The 20530-nt window shown below is 45.8% G+C and overlaps 1 long non-coding RNA gene across 1 annotated transcript in view; it reads left to right on the top strand.

Annotated features, from left to right (window-relative positions):
* The first annotated feature begins 613 nt into the window (after nucleotides 1–613).
* The window catches only part of LOC146812248 (uncharacterized), a 402972-nt gene continuing 383055 nt past the window's right edge, over nucleotides 614–20530 (top strand). The window contains exons 1-2 of the long non-coding RNA XR_014965885.1: nucleotides 614–750; nucleotides 1213–1632. This is a non-coding gene — a long non-coding RNA (uncharacterized LOC146812248). The remainder of the gene's footprint in view (nucleotides 751–1212; nucleotides 1633–20530) is intronic.

Below are 20530 nucleotides of genomic sequence, written 5' to 3'. Positions count from 1 at the left end.
TTTGGAAAAGAAAGGCATGCGGCAGTTATTGTTTAAAGCGTGCCACGCTGCCAAACAAAAATGTTTTTAAAAAAACAAAATGGTGCATGTCGGTCAAGCCGTGCTTTTTAAAAATATTATGCGCGCCCGCCATAGCTACTACTGCTCTGGTAAAAAAAAAAAAACAATATTGTAAAGATAGAGTTGGGCGAGCCGTGTACAAGAAAAGGAAAGTTGCACAGCCAACATTGTTAGGGTCCAAGCATAGCGTGCTGTCCTGCAAAAGAAGAACAAGTAGTCCCCAAATAACAGATAACACTTACGAGAGTAAGGGAACAGTAATTAGCCGGTGCTCCTCGGATAAAAGCGGTAATGATGTATATGAGCACAAACAAATAAGGTGCAAGGAAACAAAATGTAACAAATGAATTAGCCAATTGCAAGAAGCAGTCTATATTGCCACATTAGAGTGTTTACAGCAGGTCTCGAAGAGACAGCGCATGCGCTGCCTGCTCGACCTAAAAATGATAAGAAATTGGACAAAGGAACAAAGGATCAAATAAATTGACAAAAGAAATCAGACGGGAAAGTGTTAAAATGTATTTAATTAACAATAGTACTCTGAGATTATCTTTCTGATCGCTATCCCTTTAAGTACGTATTTTGCACGTAAGGAAAGACGTCACGGTCATTTGAGTAATTGACGTGAAGGCTCGTTCAAGAGTGTTTCCAGTCTTCTAAGCGAGAATGCACACCATTCAAGTCGGTTGGGTAAGCAAGATAGCGCGCGCTTAGAGCATGCGAGTCACTCTTTTACTTTCATTTTATGATCACGGTCACACATTTTTTAATTTACGACCACGGTCCACACTGTAAGCAAGTATTGGAGTTTTCACAAATCGGGGGTGATTTCAACTGCATGGAAACACGAAGTTCAGTTAACGGTTGTGTACACTACTAACAGCGGTCTGGCATGTTTTAACATCACAGTGATCTACGGATATGCCATTAGCACACTATCAGGAGGAATTCATCCTAGTTTGAGCACTTTGTGAAAGCTGGTGTTGGGTACACTGCTGTTTTATGGTTCAGTTATCTGTCATCGTCTTTTTTGGGTGTTTCCAACGGATAAGTTCACAATCTTAACACTGTAGTGACGCAACAAATTTCTCTGTATATCTTTGAGTGTTGAGGATTGAATTGAGTAGTCTCTTATTTCATTTTTGTTTTCAGACTGTCATGATGAGACCCCTGATGAAGAGTCACCAATGACACGAAATGCATTGGGTTTAAAATATTTTACAGTCTAAACTGCAACAACTACCAAGATGCAATTGGTACATAGGAATTTTCAAAATCAATGAATAAACGGAAATAATGAATCAATGATGATTTGGAATTAATTGGAAAGTATCTTTATTAAACTCTTTAAATCTAGAAAAGAAAACAGGACGGTTTTCATGATAAGTGCTTCCGTCAGCCGGGCAGCGGTTTTTCCAAACCTGGCACCCCTGTAGTCAAAATGTCTTTAATGCCATCCAATGGGAACAGCAAAGTGGCACATGTTCAAATCACTGAGACCTGGGCAACCTCAGCAGCCAACTTGCAGGTTGAATGTGGTTGCATACCATTTGGCATTTCACCCGAATGAAGGTATGTACCTTTGAACTTTTTCTGGACACAGGATATCTTCTGAGGGTGAATCAAGAAGAATAGTGTGTTTGGTGGTCTACAAATGTGAGTACAATGATGGGGGTTACAGTAAATTTGGATTTTCTCTAAAGGAGCCGAGATCAGGAAAAATCACATAGTTGAGTCCACAAAAAACATGCTATTGTTTAAAAAAAAAAATTTTTCACATCAGTTAAAGATTTTGGCGAATGTTTTTTTTCTCTCATGAGACCAAGTAAATTCCATCAACATATTCCTTACCCATGTTTGGACTCTCTTAATACCCTTTCTTTAAACATGCCACCACAATTCAGGTACCTATCTCAGGGGATTTAAATTGTGGCTATTTAACTGGTTTTTAAGGCAAATAATTTAATGAACCTTTGCTTTCAGGAAATCCACTGGTTGCCGTTTGCTCTAACATTTAAGACTTTGTTACGACTTTGGCAGTCTTCGGACCGCACTTGCGTCAGATTCACCACTGCCAACCAGGCGGTCTGCCCGCTGCATTACGATGCTGGTGGTTTGCAGAACAAAAGACTGCCGGAGCACCAGCAACACCCCCAGCCATTCACCGGCCAAAACAATGTTGGTTGGGGGAAGCAGCTGTCATTGGGCGGTACAAAGAAGTTCACTGCTGTTGGAAATAAAGAGTTAGCTTTCCGACGGGCTGACTGTGTTGTGAAGACGGCCTGCTTCGAGTCGGCAGAATTGAAGGAATTAGGGGGCATATTCACCCATTTCCTTTTCTCACCTTCTGTCTCCCATATGTATCCCTTCCTCTAGGGCACCCCTATACAGCAGCAAACAACCCTGTTGGTGCCTAAATCCAGCCAAGCCCATTTTGCAGTATTTACCCATTGACTGAACTGGGCACATATGGTCCAGACTCCAGCAATGGAAAGTACTCATAGTAGGTATTTTTTCACATGTATCATACATATGTGTACATTCAACACTTGTGCAGTCACAATATATACACGAACATCGACACATATGAAAAAATATACGCCTCAGTCAGAAACCCCGCCGCTGGGCCACTGGGAACATCGTAATACGGTGGGTGGGAGACCGCTGCTGTGGTGGTCTTCTTGTGACCCTCTCCACAGCGGTACAACAATAAGATGCCTGAACTCATAATCAGGCCCTTAATTCCTTGTGCATTTCAAGTTGATCATGATATCATTAATGAGATACTCAACCATGTTTCCCCAACCGACTGACTTAAAGCAGCTTACTAAAGGCTAGTTGTGTTTCCTTCATTCAAGAGGACACAGAAAGAGTTAGATTAGCACTTCTAGTTAGATGTTTTAGCTCAAAATTGAACCATCTATTGTGTACTATTATTCAGATAGGGGTACTGCTGGTAAATTAAGCAGCGTTCTTTATGAGTAGAATTGAGTGTGTGTCTTTTGGTGGATTGGTGAATGCCAAGTTGTACCTATCATAGAAGTTTACCTGGTTGAAATTTACCAGGAACTTCATTAGTTACTTTGTTAACTACATCAGAAATGGTTGTAACTTCCTGGATGCAGTCACACTCATAATTGTCCTGAAAATTGCACAAGAAGTTTGTCTTTGAGAGCAACATGTTTCCTTTTAAATAGCAAGATCTATTGTCTAACAGAAACTCAGCTGGATGTGTTGGCAGCCGGAATAAGTGTTTATTTATTCTATAGCAGCAACAGCAGGTGGCGGCTAATGGAATTTTGAGTGACATGTCTAGATTCAGGCGTCTATATAGGCAAAACACAGGTCTACATTGTTATATCACAGGTATTAATGAGTAGGGCATCTTTATAGTTCCTGACTAGGAAGCCAGCAATCATGAACCATGTGTTCATTATTCGGATCTCTCAGTGTAATGGGGTTTTTGCTCATAATCAATTTGCTGATGTGTTGAAATTATTGGTTATTCTTTTCTTTTGTTGCAAAAAGGAACTTTCAATATAAATATCTTTTTTTTTTAATGTGCATTTTATCTTTTACTTTATGAATGCCTGTGATGTACAGTTGCCGGAAGTTACAGTTTAGACTAGATTTGTAATAATTACTTTCAATCTAGTAAAAAGCTGTAAGGAAGCATTAATCCCACACCTGCTGGCAATAACGGCTGCTCAGGAGTCATGAGTCTCGGGCCATTGATCAATGATTTTTGTACCTCTCTGGGCCACAGTGGCCCCGTGCACACTATGCTAATAATGCATGCACGTAGTTTCAAATCTTTTTTCTTCGCTCTCTTGGCAGTAGTTAGGAGGCACAAATCTTCCATAATTTCTTTCCACTGGAAGTACATATGCAAATCAGTTTTAGAAGTCTATTATTATATTTAATAGGGCTTAGAATTAAAAAGTATTTCATTACTAACAGCAGCGTTTCTTAACATTTTGACTTCCGTGGACCCCCATTGAATCACTGCTGGAAGCTGGGGACCCCTGGCAAAGCAATTGCTATGATTTGAGCCTTGAAATAATATACAAAAATACAGAAATAAATATCAAACAAATACACATATATTATAATATATTTTACTTAATTCACAAACAAAAAATATGCAGAAATTAACATTTACGTTTTTTTATGAAGGTTGGAACTTTTTAAAATGTTGATTTATTTTCAAAAGAAGAAGGGGCTTATTAACTAGCACCTTGCACTGCCTGTACGTCACATTTTGTGACACAACGGTGGGTGATTTTGCTGACCCATATTTACAAGGACGCAAAAAGCCAACCAGTGTGGCTTTTTCTGTCCTTGTAAATACAGCCCCTTTACACCCAACACTGTGCGTGAAAAGGGCGTGCCATGGGTGTTGCTTTGGGTGTTCCCACGCAAAACCCATGGAACCGGACACATTCACAGATTTACAAGAGATCGTAAACCTGGGAAAGTGTCTGAATGCTACTCCTCCCCAGGGGAGGCATAGCGAGCCACAACGAGGAAAAATGTTTTCCTGCAGCACACATGGGAAGAGGAAATCACCTCTTGTGATTGTTTTTGTGCAGGAAGGTGTCCCTTTCAGCACAAAAACAATTATTGAAGAACATGGCTTATTTCAACTTCTGTGTGCTGCATTAAGCAGAGCACATAGATGTTTAAAAACGCTATTTCAGATTGTTTATGTGCAGGAAGGGACACCTTCCTGACATATACAATAATTTCCCTCATCGCAGGCACCCTTGCACTATGGGGCAAGGGTGCCTGCATTGGTTCATTGCAGCAAATTGTGCTTCATCGCAGGGGAGAGCAAAGGGATCCATCTTATCTTTGTAGATATGATGCATCCCTGTGCCTCGGAATTAATGCAGCGCGGCGCAGCCAAATGGTTTGCGGCACCGTGCTGCATTATTTCCTTGTAAATGAGGCCCGAAGTTATATGCCAATATATAACAATATATTTTTTACATAGGGGTGCAGGCTCACCTTTTGTAAGTGCATACCAGAGTTGCTTCAATTGAAGCCTCTAATTATCCATAATACATTCTTGTGTACTGTATTTGAACTTATTTTTAGCTTCTAATTTCAAATTCCTTCACATTTTATAATTACATTTTATAGGTGTAAATATTCTTGTGCACCATTGCCCAAATTTATTATCTGGTTTGATTATGTAGGTTCGACTGTGCATGTGGCATCCAAGCATGTTCCAACTTCACCTCAGGTTGGCCTTGGAGGCACAAATAGATTTGTTTTAGAGTTAATTATATCTTTATTTGAAAGCATTTAAGAGGCCATCATCAAAGAGATGTATTCAATATTATTTGCGTAGCTTAATCTAGTTACATTCCAGAATGAGATTTGAGTGATAGACCTGGTGGCAGCAAATAACATTCAACTGTTTGGTGGCTTAGGTACTTTAAATGCTTACACCATATGTACTTTTCTCAAATGGACTACAATGCTTTCTGCACACTCCGCTGTCAGATCAGTAGAACGGGAGGTCCGACTCAACTTTCATTTTCATATCTACTAGCATGGCTTAAGCCTCTAAGTTTGTAAAAGTTCAAGACAGTTGCAAGAAGGTGTGATTGCAAATCTTTTTTTAAGCATATTACATTTAACTGGTTTTAAATACAAAATATTATTACGTCTGGGTGGTGAACTCCGCTCTGCTTGCGGAGTTTGTGGAGATTACCGCACTCCGCGTTACGTGGAGCTCGCAGAGTTTTTTTTCCTTGCTCGTGTTCTTTAACGTCAAGCATATGCTCGCAACCACTTTTGCTGAGAAACTGTCTGTGTTGAGAAACTGCCACTCAAGTAAAAATCTACTCCAGTGGCAGAAAGTTCCCGATGACTGCACAGTGCAGACAAGCAACCGGCACTGAAGATCACCGCGAACAGCATTTATCCAACACGCTCTGCCGTTTGCTGAGCTCCGCGTAGCGCGGCGGAGTTATTTTTGCACTTTGAAGAGTTCCGCGTAGCAGAACTCCACGAACTCCACACAGGCTTAATTATTATGCATTTCCTAGAAATTGTACTCGTCGATTATAGTTTGTAATTCATTATTTTAGTGCCAGATAGTATTTCGCTATTCTTTTAATTATTTACATGCCGCAATCAGAATAGTTTTTTAAAGTGTATTTTGGTTGTGTGGGCACATTTGTGGCAACTTTACATTTGAATACTCTGTTATGTTGACTTCAGTAGTAGCCTTCTGAACATACACGCTGTCCCTATAAAAAAGTAGGATTGCACATTAGGAAAGGTTTTGAGTGATTGCTTTTCCCTAATGAATAAAACACAATACCGTTTTTAAAAAGGGTGGTAGTGTTCAATTGTCACAATAACCCAGTGACGAATTAATAGGCCACAGTTCATGTGTTGCCCTTTATGTTTTTTTAAATTGCATTCCATACTTGGTGTATTTGAAATGAAAAAAGTCTCCTCTGGATAGAGAAAGATGTTTACTGAAAACAATATGTTAAATTCTAGTTTAAACTGTTTGGTTGTTTGGGATAAAATGAGGCAAAAACTATTCAATAATGTTGTTTAGAAAGTGCACATTTGATTCAAACATGTTTTGCAGTGTCAAAAAATGCTTTTTCTCTGCAGAAGTGAGACGTTTTAAAATTGCTCTGGGAGGGTCGTTGACAACGGACCTTGATTGTAACTATAACATTCAGAATTTCCATGAATATGGGTGTTTATTAAACAAAGAGCTGCGGTCATTCGGAGTGGTTTCGGAATGTTATTTAATGTTGGGGCAGGATTATCCCCTGCATGGCTCCAGAAAGTGTGCACTTTTGCTCTGTGTTAGAATGTTGGAGAAATAATAGTAAATCTGCAAATTTCTGATTTAAAGCTCAGCGAACATGACAATCCGGCGTGTCCACTGAGGGCCTCCATGAAATGGTGTGAGACACCAAGCCGGCTCTGAGATTGGGGCTGGTAGACAAAATGCACACTCTTTTGAGAGAGAACTGTCCTTTCACCAGACTGTGGTGGACTGACAGTTGTGGCAGCTGATTACCGTATTAGGAGGGATTGGCCCTTTTTGCCTATCACTTTCAGAGGAAAGTAGCCAACTAGCCTCTCCTAAGCAAAAGGTCTGCCCAATCATCTCAACCAGTGTGCTTCCTCCATCCGATTGAGACAGGGGTGGCGGGATCATGCCTTACTCTGCTTGTAGCCAGTAATGTGAGATTGGAGTGCATGTGATGTTATTCACTGTATGTGAAAAGGAATCCAGCTTAGACCCTATTGCACTTGAATAAATCACAAGATGGAGACAGAAGGTGCAACTTCATAGGTTCTTTTGTGGAGTGATGGAAGCCTTGGCACATTCCACAGTCTGGCCTTTGAAACGGGTCAGGCCCCATAATATGGATGGTGAGGGTAATCCTCCTTTGAAGTAGAAAGTGCTTTCACTCTTAGTGCAAATGTGTAGTGGACCACGAGAATATCACTCTATCATGTATGCCTTTATTTTGCTCCTTCTTTCAGAGCACACTAATCTCCAGCCCCTCTTTCTGTTGTTATCCAGAAAAAGGACCACGGCTTGAAAGTCTGTGTGTACGTTGTCCATTCTCATGAAACTAGACCTTGCTCAGAACATAGAGAGCCTTTGGAATTTGCATCCACATTGCTACCGAGGGATAAATATTGGGTAGGTAGCCCATGTCAGTGTTTCATGGAGATCTTGCTGACCCGTGTCCAGTCCCCAAACATCTGGTTGAAGGAGATGCCTATGATCCTTGGCTGATGATTTTGAGAGCAAGCTCCAGTACCAGGTAGGTAACAAAACCTGAAATACCGCTCTGCAAGAGAGACTAGGAGAATCTCAGCAAAGAAGGAACTGATTGCTGGATCAAGGGTATTGCAAGCATTGCATTCCCCAGGAATGACTAAGCGATGTACATGGAACTAGTGTCGCTGAAATGAGCTAGAAGTGCTGCTGACTCCGCCTTGAAGAAGGATGCTAACAATGTGCACCTGTCAGAAGAAAACCTTTCTTAAGTGAATAAACCTTGGTGTATTGTTGAATGCAGAAGCTGTGAAAGTGACAAAGGAACAAACAGCAATATAAATGCAAGGCCAAAGGAGATGGTTAGCACTACAAGAAATCTGGTGAATGAACTGTGTCTCTGAATCTTTCAGTGTGTGAATCTGGTTGCCCCCAACAGAAACTTGAGCTACCTCTGTCCTTCACCCTGCCCTGCAAGTGTTTAATGAGGTTGGAAGCTATCAAACTCTTCAAATCCCATACAAAATCACTGGTGGCTGTAAGAATAGTTCAAGTTTAAGCTCTGCTTTGAGAGAGTCTTTGCGTGCCTGCTTTTAAGCAGTGTTTTAAAAACAATTCTAACTGTTATGCTTTGTAAGCCCTGTTGTCAAGGCCTATCGGCAGTGGGTCATTTATTCTGAAGAACCAGTTTGCAGACATGGGGTAGTTTATTTAGAAAACTGTATATTGATTGTGACATCCTGCTGTCTTTACGCACTGATCTATTGATTATGAAAATACTTGGTCAAAAGCAATAAACAGAGGTATGCCTTATTAGATTGCTTTTAGTTCTCTCTATATATATTAAATTATATGTAGTAATGTGTGATTACAATTAAATTACTCTTTCTTATGTAAAATGAAAACACAGTTTGAAGCATTATTGTCTCTGCTGCTTTCTGAGCACACTTAGAGGTCCATTCAGATGTAGGGTGGAAAAACACCCTGACCGCCATGGAAGCGGAAAACAACCGCCCGCCGGCCCCGTGGGAAAACCGGCGGACAAATTAGCATTAACCGCCCCGAAAAAACGACCGCAGCGGTACTTGTCCCAGAATAACTGCCTGTAGCGGGCGGAGATGGCCAAAATCCGTCCACGGCGGTCGGAATCGCGGCGTATAGTATAGAGGTTCACCGCCCCGGAAATTAGTATATCCCCGACGGTCCCGCGGTACATACCTCCGTCTCCGACTGCCGCGGTCGCACAATGGGATGAATGGGAGAGCCAGCGGAAGAGCGGAAGCACAGCCACCACGAACGAACTGTCAAAAATATGGCGGACGAAGCCAAAACCCCACAAGAAGGCCAAAAAGTGCACACAGAAAACTAGACATGCCTCCCAAATACACAAAACACACCCCAATGACACAACCACATGGCAAAACGAAAAATACAAATCCCAGGACTACACACCTGTCAGCAACACCCCAATTGGACACACCTACATATCTGTGTATGAAACCAGCCCCTTCACTTACCACAATCCGTTGCAAAACTCCAGGAGAGAAGGGACACATACCCCTGCTGACAGGAGAGGCAAAGGAAACAACAACACCAGCCACACAACACACAGCACCACCACCACCTCCAAACCAGCACAACTAAACCCCCGGCACAACACACACCATACGCAGCACAACCACAACCACCACTCACACCCCTGCACCCCCATTCACACCAGTGCAGTAGTCATAGGCATGGAGACATGTGGAAATGGTGGTTGGCATGCTCCGCCGCCAGAATGGCGGTGCCTTGTGTCAATGCATGGCACCCATATCGCGGTAGCTACCATCTGGCACCGGCGGTGTGTCACCAGCTCCCCCATTCACACCAGTGCAGTACTCATAGGCATGGAGACATGTGGAAATAGCGGTTGGCATGCTCCGCCGCCAGAATGGTGGTGCCTTGTGTCAATGCATGGCACCCATATCGCGGTAGATACCGCCTGGCACCGGCAGTCTGTCACCAGCACCCCCATGCACACCAGTGCAGTACTCATAGGCATGGAGACATGTGGAAATGGCGGTTGGCATGCTCTGCCACTAAAATCACGGTAGCGCACCCCGGGCCCCAGCGGTGTTACACTGCCATGGAGCTCGCTCTAGAGCCAATGGGAAGCTCGATAGCGGTGGCATGATGCAATTTTGAAGATCACAGTAGGCGTGCTCCGCCACTGCGGAGGCGGTCATTGGATGCATTTGAAAGATGCACCATTGTGGTAGCGCACCCCGGGCCCCAGCGGTGTTACACCGCCATGGAGCTTGCCCTAGAGCCAATGGGAAGCTCGATAGCGTTGGCATGATGCAATTTTGAAGATTGCGGTAGGCGTGCTCCGCCACCGCGGAGGCGGTCATTGGCTGCATTTGAAAGATGCACCATCGCGGTAGTGCACCCCGGGACCCAGTGGTGTTACATTGCCATGGAGCTCGCACTAGAGCCAATGGGAAGCTCGATATCGGTGGCATGATGCAATTTTGAAGATCGAGGTAGGCGTGTTCCGCCACCACGGAGGCGGTCATTGGATGCATTTGAAAGAGGCAGACATGGACCACCAATTGCTGCAGCTTGGCACCTTTGAAACGACCCCAGGGTGCTATATATGTGGGAGGGAGCCTCACAATGCCACTTCTCACAGAGCCTGCTGCCTGAGACCTATCACCTGCTGCTGCCTCCAGGGACTGCTGCCTGACATCCCTCACCTGCTGCTGCCTCCAGGGACTGCTGCCTGGGGACCCTCGCCACCAAAATCCACTGCTGTTGTCTCACGTCCACAGTGATGGCAAGGACAGAGAAGATCCGTGCCAGTCCCTTCACGAGCGAGGAGCTGGAGGTCCTGGCGGACGAGGTGCTCACACAGTACCCAAGGCTATATGGCGCCCCAAATGTCGTGGTGAATCTTAAACAGTGTTGTGGTAGGGCAGGGGGGCCACACATGTAGTGGACTGATGCAGTATGTGCCTGGGAGTGTGGGATAGTGTAATGCACTGCCTGACATGCTGTCTCCAGTGGGAGGGTGTGTGTACCTAATGCCACAGCTTTCCCTCCCTGCACATGTAAGTATGAGTGACCTGTGTTGTGTTGTCAGCCATACAGTTACACAGAAGTTTGTTCATTCTGTAGTCAGGGCAGTGATTGCTTGGCTGGATGACTGTGTGTGCCCCTGTAGTCCATCTCAGTGTGAGCCCTGCTGGCCTGCACAGTCCCCGTCTACTAAGACAAGGACACATCACTTCACTTACAGAGTATGACATCAGTCTTTTCACATTGCACTCCAGCTGTGGCCCATCTCAGCACCGTAGATTGCACACAAACGCCCTTGTGAAGGGCATTTTGTATTTGTGAGATCATGTCCCTCAATGTGACATCCATAACACAGTTATATATTCACAGAGCAGGGACATTGAGGGCTGCGCAGTCTTGGACACAGTGGGTCACCCCCCAACACAGGTTGATATGTGATGTATGTGTTGCTCAACCCAACAATTGACTGGAGATGTGGGCAGGCAGGTTTCAGTGCTGGCATCCTGCATGTGTGTGAGATGTGCTGGGACTGTGTTCCCCCTCACACCTGCATGCTTTAACATCAGCTTTTCCCATGCAGGGGTCACATGTGGGCTGTACTAGTCTCTGATTAATCTATCGTTGGATATGTGATTTGGTTGTATCTTGCTGCTATACTGATAGATGTTGTTACAGGGCACTGTATGCCTGATCATTTCTCCCTCTTGTCTCCCATGCCTGGAGCTCAAGGTACACCAGTGAAAGGCCGTGTGGAGGGCCATTGCAGCGAAGGTGCGAGCCCTGGGGGTCTCAAAGCGACAGCGCACCCACTGCCACAAGAGATGGGAGGACATCAGCCGGCTATCAAAGAATGTGGCAGAGATGACCCTGGGGCTGCTTCCTCACACTGGGCGTCTGGCACGGCGCAGCATGACACCACTAATTGGGCACATCTTGGCAGTGACACAGCCTGAGCTGGATGCACGTTTGAAGGAGCATCAGCAGCAAGCCAGGGGTGAGCATTTGGGGAGTCTGACTTTGTATGGGAGTGGCTGCATGTGTACAGAGCCTGTACCAGCGCTGGCCTCTGTGATGTTGGTAGTGTGATACTGTGGCATGTAAGTGGCTGCTGGCCTGGGTGCCTGTGGCATGCATTTGCCATACCTGTACTTACAAAGCTGATTTGGAAGCTGTGCCTTCACATTACATTCTGAGTTGTGCTCTTCAGGTTTCTTCTGCATTGGTGTAGTCTTGGGAATCCCATGGGAGGGAACGGCAGTGTGCCCAATCTGACTGTGAGTACATCAATGCATCCATTGCATGTACCCATATTGGGGAGGGCTAGATATCTTACAGCATTGTGCAGAATTCTATTGTCCCCAAGGTACGACATGGTGGGTGGCATTGGCTAATGTCCATTGTGGACTGTCATGTTGTAGTCTGGGTCTGTGTTGTCCCCTCCTGTTACATCCATTTCTGTCATTGGCAACAAGTTGTGTGCCCCCATCATGTCCCTAGGTGTGTTCAGAACAAGTTGTGTGTCTGTTTGAACAGAGCCACAAGCAGGGTGTTGTGCTGTGTCATCATCACATGGCTCACTCATGCCTGAGTTTCCAGTTTCCATGCACTGCTTGAGTCTATGTAGTGAGTTGGCACGATGTGATTGCACAGGGTGGTGTGCAACATGTAGATTTGCTCAACTTTTGTCATGCATTGCTTGCATATGTTTGTTCTGTTTTTGCCACTGACCTGACCCTACATCTCTCTCTCTCATGCAGCATCACCTGTGGTTACAGAGGGACAGGAGACGGACACCAGTGGGGCTGAAACTAGCACCACAGCTGCCCAGGAACCCAGTGAAACAGATGTCACCAGTGCATCAGAGGGGGACAGGAATCTGCTGGAGGAGTCCCAGCCTGAGACGCAAAGCACCACATCATCCGATGCCAGCGGGGATGCATCCATGTTGGAGGGCACAGGGAACAGGGACTCTGCATCGACTGCCACCACACAGCAGCCATTGCCCACCCTCCCAGCCACTTCCTCTGGTGCTGCCCGTGTCTGCCTCAGTAAGAGGGGAAGAGTGTCCTTCACCCCTGGCACTGCTGCCCCTGCCCCTGTCCCCCCTGCTGCCATCAGTGCTGAGTCTGTGGACCTTTTGTGCCAGCTGTGTGTAGGCCAGACAGCTCACCTAAATACCTTCATTGACCACAACAAGAAATTGGCCCAGGTGGTTGCCTTCATGGAGGGCATACATTCTGACGTGGGTGGGCTGCACCGGACAGTCCAGGCATTGTCATCAACAGTGACGTCTGCCCTGCAACAGCACATTCTCACAGTCCAACTTCGGTCCCTTTGTCCACCCCCCTGGCAGTGGCCACGTCTGACGATAGTGACCACGGTCCACATACATCAAAGTCACAATACAGCACAAGGAGCACACAGCAGCAACAACCCAAGCAGTCCCGTGCGCAGACACCATCCCCACAGAAGACCAAATGCACCCCAGAGCGCAGGGAGAAAAGCCCGTCAGGTGACACCAGGGGACAATTAGCAAAGCAGCAGACCTCAGGCACACATGCCTCAGTGGCATCCCCATCCAAGGACTCTCCGGCCCCTAAGGCATCGCGCAAAGATAATCGTACAGTGTCTGTGCCCACCAAGGAGGTGGTGCATGCCAAGGGTACACCTGGGAAGGGCTCAAAGGCAGTATCACCAACCACCTCGACTCCCATTCCAAGCCCAGTGAAGCAGGGGCCGGAGGGGACTGTAGGGGTGACACCTAGTAAACAGGGGAAGGGGGGCAGAGGCAAAGCAAGGCAAAGCGTTCCGCTGGGTCCAGCACATCACCAGAGGGGCTGCCAGCACCTGCACCTGCTGCCACACCGTGACTCCCATCTGCATGACTCCACCTCCACATGCCACTACACCATCTGGTCCAAGCAACCCTCCAGCCTGCCAAGACACTGATCGCTCTACCTCAGCTGTTCTGCTCTCTCCCCCTTTAGGTGCCCCAACAGTCGCGAGTCACAGCCAGCTCCCAGTCTGCCTGACAGTCAAGTCTGAGTGGTAGTCACCCTCACACACATGTGCCTCACACAGGAGTGCCTGTACTGCTCATTGTTGCCCCCTGACTGTGTTGCTGGCCATGGAAAGGTACAGTTGCACACATTCCCTGTGCAGCTTCTCATGGACATGCTCTGCACTCTGCCCTGCACACTGGCCTTGTTGTTCACTGCTGTGTTGGACCCTTGCCTGTGCAGCTTCTCATGGACATACTTTGCACACTGGCCTTGTTGTTCACTGCTATTTTGCCCTTGCCTGTGCAGCTTCTCATGGACATGTTCTGCACTCTGCCATGGCCACTGGCCTTGTTGTTCACTGCTGTTTTGCCCTTGCCTGTGCAGCTTCTCATGGACATGCTCTGCACTCTGCCCTGCCCACTGGCCTTGTTGTTCACTGCTGTGTTGGACCCTTGCCCTTGCAGCTTCTCATGGACATACATTGCACCCTGCCCTGGCCACTGGCCTTGTTGTTCACTGCTGTTTTGCCCTTGCCTGTGCAGCTTCTCATGGACATGCTCTGCACTCTGCCCTGCCCACTGGCCTTGTTGTTCACTGCTGTGTTGGACCCTTGCCTGTGCAGCTTCTCATGGACATGCTCTGCATTTTGTGCCTTACTCTTCTCTTCTCATGGTGCCTATCTGTGCAATTTGTGAATAAAAACAATTGCTCCAGTTGTCTATTTTGTCAGTGTCCTTACTGAATAAAGTTATTTTGCTGAGTGTAAATGGTTTACTGTGCCACATGGCCTGTGTGGCACTTCAACATGGTCAATGTTTGGGCTCACTTGCTCTCTTTTTTTCAGGGGTGACAGGGGCTTTAGTTCTTCTTGGCCCAGATACTTGTGGTGGCAATGGCGTCAATTTTGAATGTTTAACAGTAATCATTTACTTGATTAGTTCATGTTGGCTCTATTGTACACATGTCAGGTTAGGGGGCACTGCCAGCACATGGTGGGTTTCTGCACACAGTTCTTCAGGCAGGCTGTCCAGGGTCATCATGTGTGTGTTCTTCCTATATGTGTGCCCAGTGGTGTATGTGTGTGGTCATCTTTGTATTTGTATTTGTATTTGTTTTTGTACAGCGTGACATTCATCCTGACGGATATCACGGTGCTGTTTAGCAGAACAAAGGTTGGTTATGGCGGGGGTCTTCAGCTACTTGTCTTTATGACTTTGGAAAAAGATGTGATTTTAACTGCTTCCTGAATGATATATAGTTTTCAGAGAGGCGTAAATACAGAGGAAGTTCGTTCCAATGTTTTGCTGCCAGGTACGAGAATGACCGACCACCAGCTCTAACTCTATTTATACGTTTGGGTCTGGCTAATGCTTGGTGTCTTGATCTAAGGCATCTAGTGGGGACATAGAATTCAATTTTGCTCTGAAGAATTTTAGGTCCGGCGTTGTACAGTGCCCTATGCGCATGACTGAACAGTTTGAACCGTGCTCTCTGGCGCATGGGTAGCCAGTGGAGTTCTTTCATGCATGCAGATCTGAATCTACTTTTATTACAAACAAGCCTGGCAGACGCAATTTGCAGGACCTGTAGGCGTGAGAAGAGGTAGTCTGCCATGCCCACATAAAGGGCATTGCCATAGTCCAATCTACTGGTAAGCAATGCCTGTGTGACCGTCCTTCTGCATTCTAGCGGGATCCAAGGAAACAGCCTTCTTAGAAGTTTTAGGATAGCGAAACCTCTTCCACACAGGGCCCGCACATGGTCCTGCATGGACAGAGTATTGTCAATGGATATGCCTAAGTTTTTAGCGCACTGTTTGGGCGCTGGGGCCACTCCCAGGGATTGTGGCCACCAGGTTGGGTCCCAAATTAGATGTGCTCCACCAAAGAGTAATATCTCTGATTTCCCTGCATTCAATTTGAGACAGTGCTTGGTCATCCAATTTGCCATCTCTGAGAGGCAGTTGTTTAGCTTAACCTTGGCGTCTTCATGTCTGTCATCTATAGTAATCATCAGCTGTGTATCATCTGCATAAGAGCAGATGTTGAGTCCTCATTTCCTGCTGATCAGTGCCAGAGATAAAACATAGGCATTGAAGAGTGTCGGGCTTAAGGAAGCTCCCTGGGGGACACCCCAGCTGATGTTTTTTTTCGTTGAGAAGAACTGCCCCATTTGTACCACCTGGGTTCTGTTTTGAAGAAAGGAATTGAGCCATTGAAGCGCTTTAGCATGGATACCCTTTTCATAAAGGATTTTTAACAGAAGGTCGTGAAAGACCGTGTCGAACGCCGCGGACAAGTCCAACAGGATCAGGGCAACAGCTTTACCCTGATCCGTCGATTCTCTTATGTCGTCGAGGGCCGCTAAAAGGGTGGTCTCTGTACTGTTGTTGGCTCTAAAGCCAGTTTGGGAGCGGTCTAGGAGGTCATTAGTCTCAAGGTAGTTGGCCAGTAGTCTGTTTACCAATTTCTCCAGGACTTTAGAGAAGTATGGGAGCTGGGAGATGGGTCGATAATTTTCGGGATTATGAACGTTTGTTCCAGCTTTCTTCAACAAAGGGATCACTACTGTCTGTTTCCATGTTTCCGGGAAAACTGTAGTGTCCAGAGATCTATTAAGGAGATGAGTGACATAGGGGCATATTGTCGGGGTGATCTGAGAGAATATGTAATGGGGGCATGGATCTAAAGGGGATCCCGATTTTACTTCCATCATAGCTTTTCCTACCTCTAGTTCTGTAAAAGGGGCAAAGTTGCCCATGTGTGTCACACCGACTGAATGTAAAGGTGGATATTCCCAGATGGATTGGGGTAGAGAAAAATCGTTGGTAAATGATGAGTAGATTGTGCTAATCTTATTAGAGAAGAACTCGCTAATCATCTCACAGTTTTCCACTGAAGGAGGCAGGGTTTGGGACAGACTAGCTGGTTTGCAGAGCTCCTTCGCAATTCTAAAAAGTTCCTTGGCCGAGTTACAGTTTTCTTTTATCCGGGTGGAGAAGTAGGTTTTCTTTGCTGTTTTAATGGAGTTGTTGTATATCCTTAACTCAGTCCTATAATTTATTCTGTCTGGTTCTAGTTTTGACATTCTCCAGGAATGTTCTAGTGATTTACACTTCCTTTTCATAATCTTAAGATCCTGTGAGTACCACTTTTCGGAAGGAGGCTTATTTCTGGCCTGGAATGTGAGTTTGGGTGCCAAAATATCTATGGTCTTAGAGATTTCGTTTTCGAGTTGCGTAGCTTCTGTATTTACTAAAAGATCTTCTGGGGTAGCTATATTGTCTGGAGAGAAGTGGGCTTGGAACCGGTCCTGGGTAACTAGCCTCCAGGCTCTGTTTGCCACGCGTGTCGTTTTAATGAGTTTAATGGCATTCATCGGCATGTTAAAAGTGAAGGATACAAGCGAGTGATCTGTCCAGAGTACAGGGGTAATCTCTTGGATCCTTGTTGACTCTATGTTTGAGAATAGTAGATCCAAAGTATGCCCAGCATTATGTGTGGGGCCTGCAACCCATTGCTTGAGCTTGAGGATCTGCATATCTTTTTCCAGCTGTCTGGCAGTGATGTTATACACTTCCTCAAAGTGTATATTAAAATCACCTATGGCTAGGTAGTGTTTGTATTTCAGGCATAATGGAAGAAGTTGAGTAAAAAGTTTGGCACTCAGGTCAGTTTGATGGCCTGGAGGATTATAAATTACTGCTCCCCAAACAGAATGTGGTTGTTTCTAGATATCTGAAATGGAAGTATTTCGTGCTCTCCTGTAAACGCTACTTCAAGCTGGAGACATGTAAAGTGATCCTTGAATATAATTGCCACCCCACCTCCCTTCCGTCCCTGCCTATCATGTTTGAGGATTTTGTATTTAGGGGGCAGGTCGTTGGCAATATCGGGGAGATTGTTATGCCCCAACGATGTCTCAGTTACAAACACCAGATCGGGGTTTCTCTCGTTTAGGGTATCCCAAATGTCGATGGTATGTTTAGGTATTGACCTGGCATTAAAGTATAACCATTTTATGGTATGCTGGTTGTCTATCTCCATATGGGAGTAACCCTGGGGCATTAGGCTCTGCCACTTACATCCACGGCAGGAAAACGGTCCTTCGGTGTTTCCTGGACAGGCCACCCTACATAACAGTTTATTCTCATTTTACTGAATGGGTGCTAGTGCTAGCAGGGATTCCCTTAAGTATTGGATTTTTGGTCTAGTAGTTGTGGGGGTAGGGGTCGTGGCCCCTGGTCCCGGTCGGGCGCAGACGGGCGCAGACGGGCTTGCCTTAGGCATGCCTTTGGCGCGCCAGCGGCGCGCTGGCTTCGCGCGTCCGCTGCGCGCCCGCTGACACATCGGCGCTAAGTGGGTGTAGGCGCGAGAGCTTGCCTCACCCCCTCCGGACCAGAAGTGTGATGGCCAGTCATCCTAGTCCCATGGTTTACTTTCCATGTGTGCCCTTGGATGGCCAGGTATTGTGCAGTGTGAAGGGGGTGAGTTTGTGGGGAGTGTTGATGTGTGCATGCCTCTGCAATGTCAACTACAGACATGTGTCACCCAGGAGTTGGGTGTCTTTTGTTTTGATCGTTCATCCCTGTGGATGTGGTTGCATGCCCATGTGTGAGTTGTATGTTGTGCACTGTGCAGTGTGTTGGTGTGTCCTTGCAGTTCTGTCTTACTCCTACTTGTCACTTGTGAGTATGCAGAGGGTGTTACTGGCAATTCAGTGTTGTGTTTTGTTGCACATTCCTGTGTCTGTTGGCTGTTTGTGGGGTCTGTGCAGACCTGCTGCTCCACACTGACATTGTGGTTGTGTTTTCTCATGCCTTGCTGTCCCACGGTGCCTTCTTGCCTCCAGTGTGGCATGTTGTGTGTGTTGTCATGCCATCCCCTATCTGTGCTTCAGCTGCCTACCCATTGTGGGTCTGCACTCCCTCTCTTTGTGTATGGTACACTCCTGCCATGTCCCCTACTGACATGCAGTACACTTCACTTTGGTGTGAGCTGTCCCCTTGGTTTGTATGTGTGTGTGCCTCCCCATGACTTCATTTGTGCCACTGTGCTTTGTGGTGCAGTTCTTTGTCCAGGGTCAATGTGTCACTCAGTGCATTTCCCCAATGGGTCATGTGTGATGTACTGGTACTGTTTGTCAGTCATGGTTGCTGCTATGTAGTAAAACTGTGTGTGCTGCCCAGTCCTGTGGTCAAGTTGTTTCCACCTTTGTGTCCCAGACTTGTGCATCTATTGGGTGTTGTGTTGGATGTATGTGTGTTGTTTGTGTTATTGCTTCACTTCCTGGGTGTGCTGTTGTCTTTGTGCTGTGCTGTATGGTGTTGTGTGGGTTGCTGTTCTGTCACTGATGTCTGTGTGTGCCTGGTATGCTTGGTGTGCACACACAGCTTTTTGTGCTTGTTGTGCTGTGTGTATGTTGCCTTGTGATTGCCGGTTGTGCATCCCCTGATGTCATGCTATGTTTGCTATGTGATTGTTCTGCCTGTGCATCTGTTGTTTGTTTGCTGTGGCTGTGTTGTTCTGTGATGGTGCACTTCTTGTGTGTGTTGTGGAATGTTGTCTGTGCATTGTTCCTGAGTGATGAGGTTGTGCACTCCTGTTGTGTCTGTGCTCCCATTGCCTTTCCCCAGTTTAGCTGCACAGGGCATTTCTGTTGTTGTTGTTGTAGCTCTGTGTGTGTTTCAGTTGGGTTATGTGTTTGTCTGTTGTATTTGTTTCTACATTTGTGGTGGCATCCCTGTGTGTGTGTGTGTGTGTGCGTGGGTTTGTGTTACTATCCTTGTGGGGACTTGGGTGTGATAACACACTCACGCTGTGGGGACTTGACTGCACTGTGGGGACTTGAACCCAGGTCCCCACAAGGCAATGTCTTCAAAATGATAAAAAATGGCTTCAGGAACATCCGTGTCAATTTTTACAACTTTTAAAAAAATTGCCTTGTGGGGACCTGTGTTTCATCAAGTGTGTTTATATTTGTGCTCGCTCTGCCCCTGTAGACAGGAGGTGGTACTGCAGTCTTAAACACACTTTGCATTTAAACACACTTTGCTAACCGGAAACACACTCTAGCAGCAGAAAGGACAGACATTTCAAAGGAAAAGCTGCATAAACCTATTTATGCAAATATTTTTCATGTAAATTAACCTTTTCTCTATTTAATAAAATAAAACTTTTTTTTACATGAAGTATTTATTTAGCCTTTTTGCATTTAAATGTTATTAGTTATGCTGCAATGCAATATAAACTAGTTTTATCATTTTTGGCAAGTAACTTAGAGGCAATAATGCTTATTGTTGCATTTTAAAGCTTGTTCTAGGAATCCAGAGTCTTTATGTTGCTTTGCCTTTGTAATTTTAGGGTTTGGGGTTGATAGTGGTAAACGACAGGCAGGGTAATTTAAGAGTCTAGGGATGGTATGGGTATTTTTAGGGTTTAAGGGTGGGTAGTGGAAAAGGCAGTAGGGGGGTTTAGGGGTGGATGATGGTAAAGGGTGTAAAGGTTAATTTTACGGTTTAAAGTGGAGAGGTAAAGGGTGTTAAGAGTACATTTTTAGGTGTCTGGTGTGTAGTGGTAGAGGACAGTAAGATTAAATGTAGGGTTATGGGGTGCGTAGTGGAAAAGCTTGGGAA

This window comes from Triturus cristatus, chromosome 7, assembly GCF_964204655.1.
Source record: "Triturus cristatus chromosome 7, aTriCri1.1, whole genome shotgun sequence".
Lineage (NCBI taxonomy): Eukaryota > Metazoa > Chordata > Amphibia > Caudata > Salamandridae > Triturus > Triturus cristatus.
This window is presented reverse-complemented; position numbering and strand designations above follow the sequence as displayed.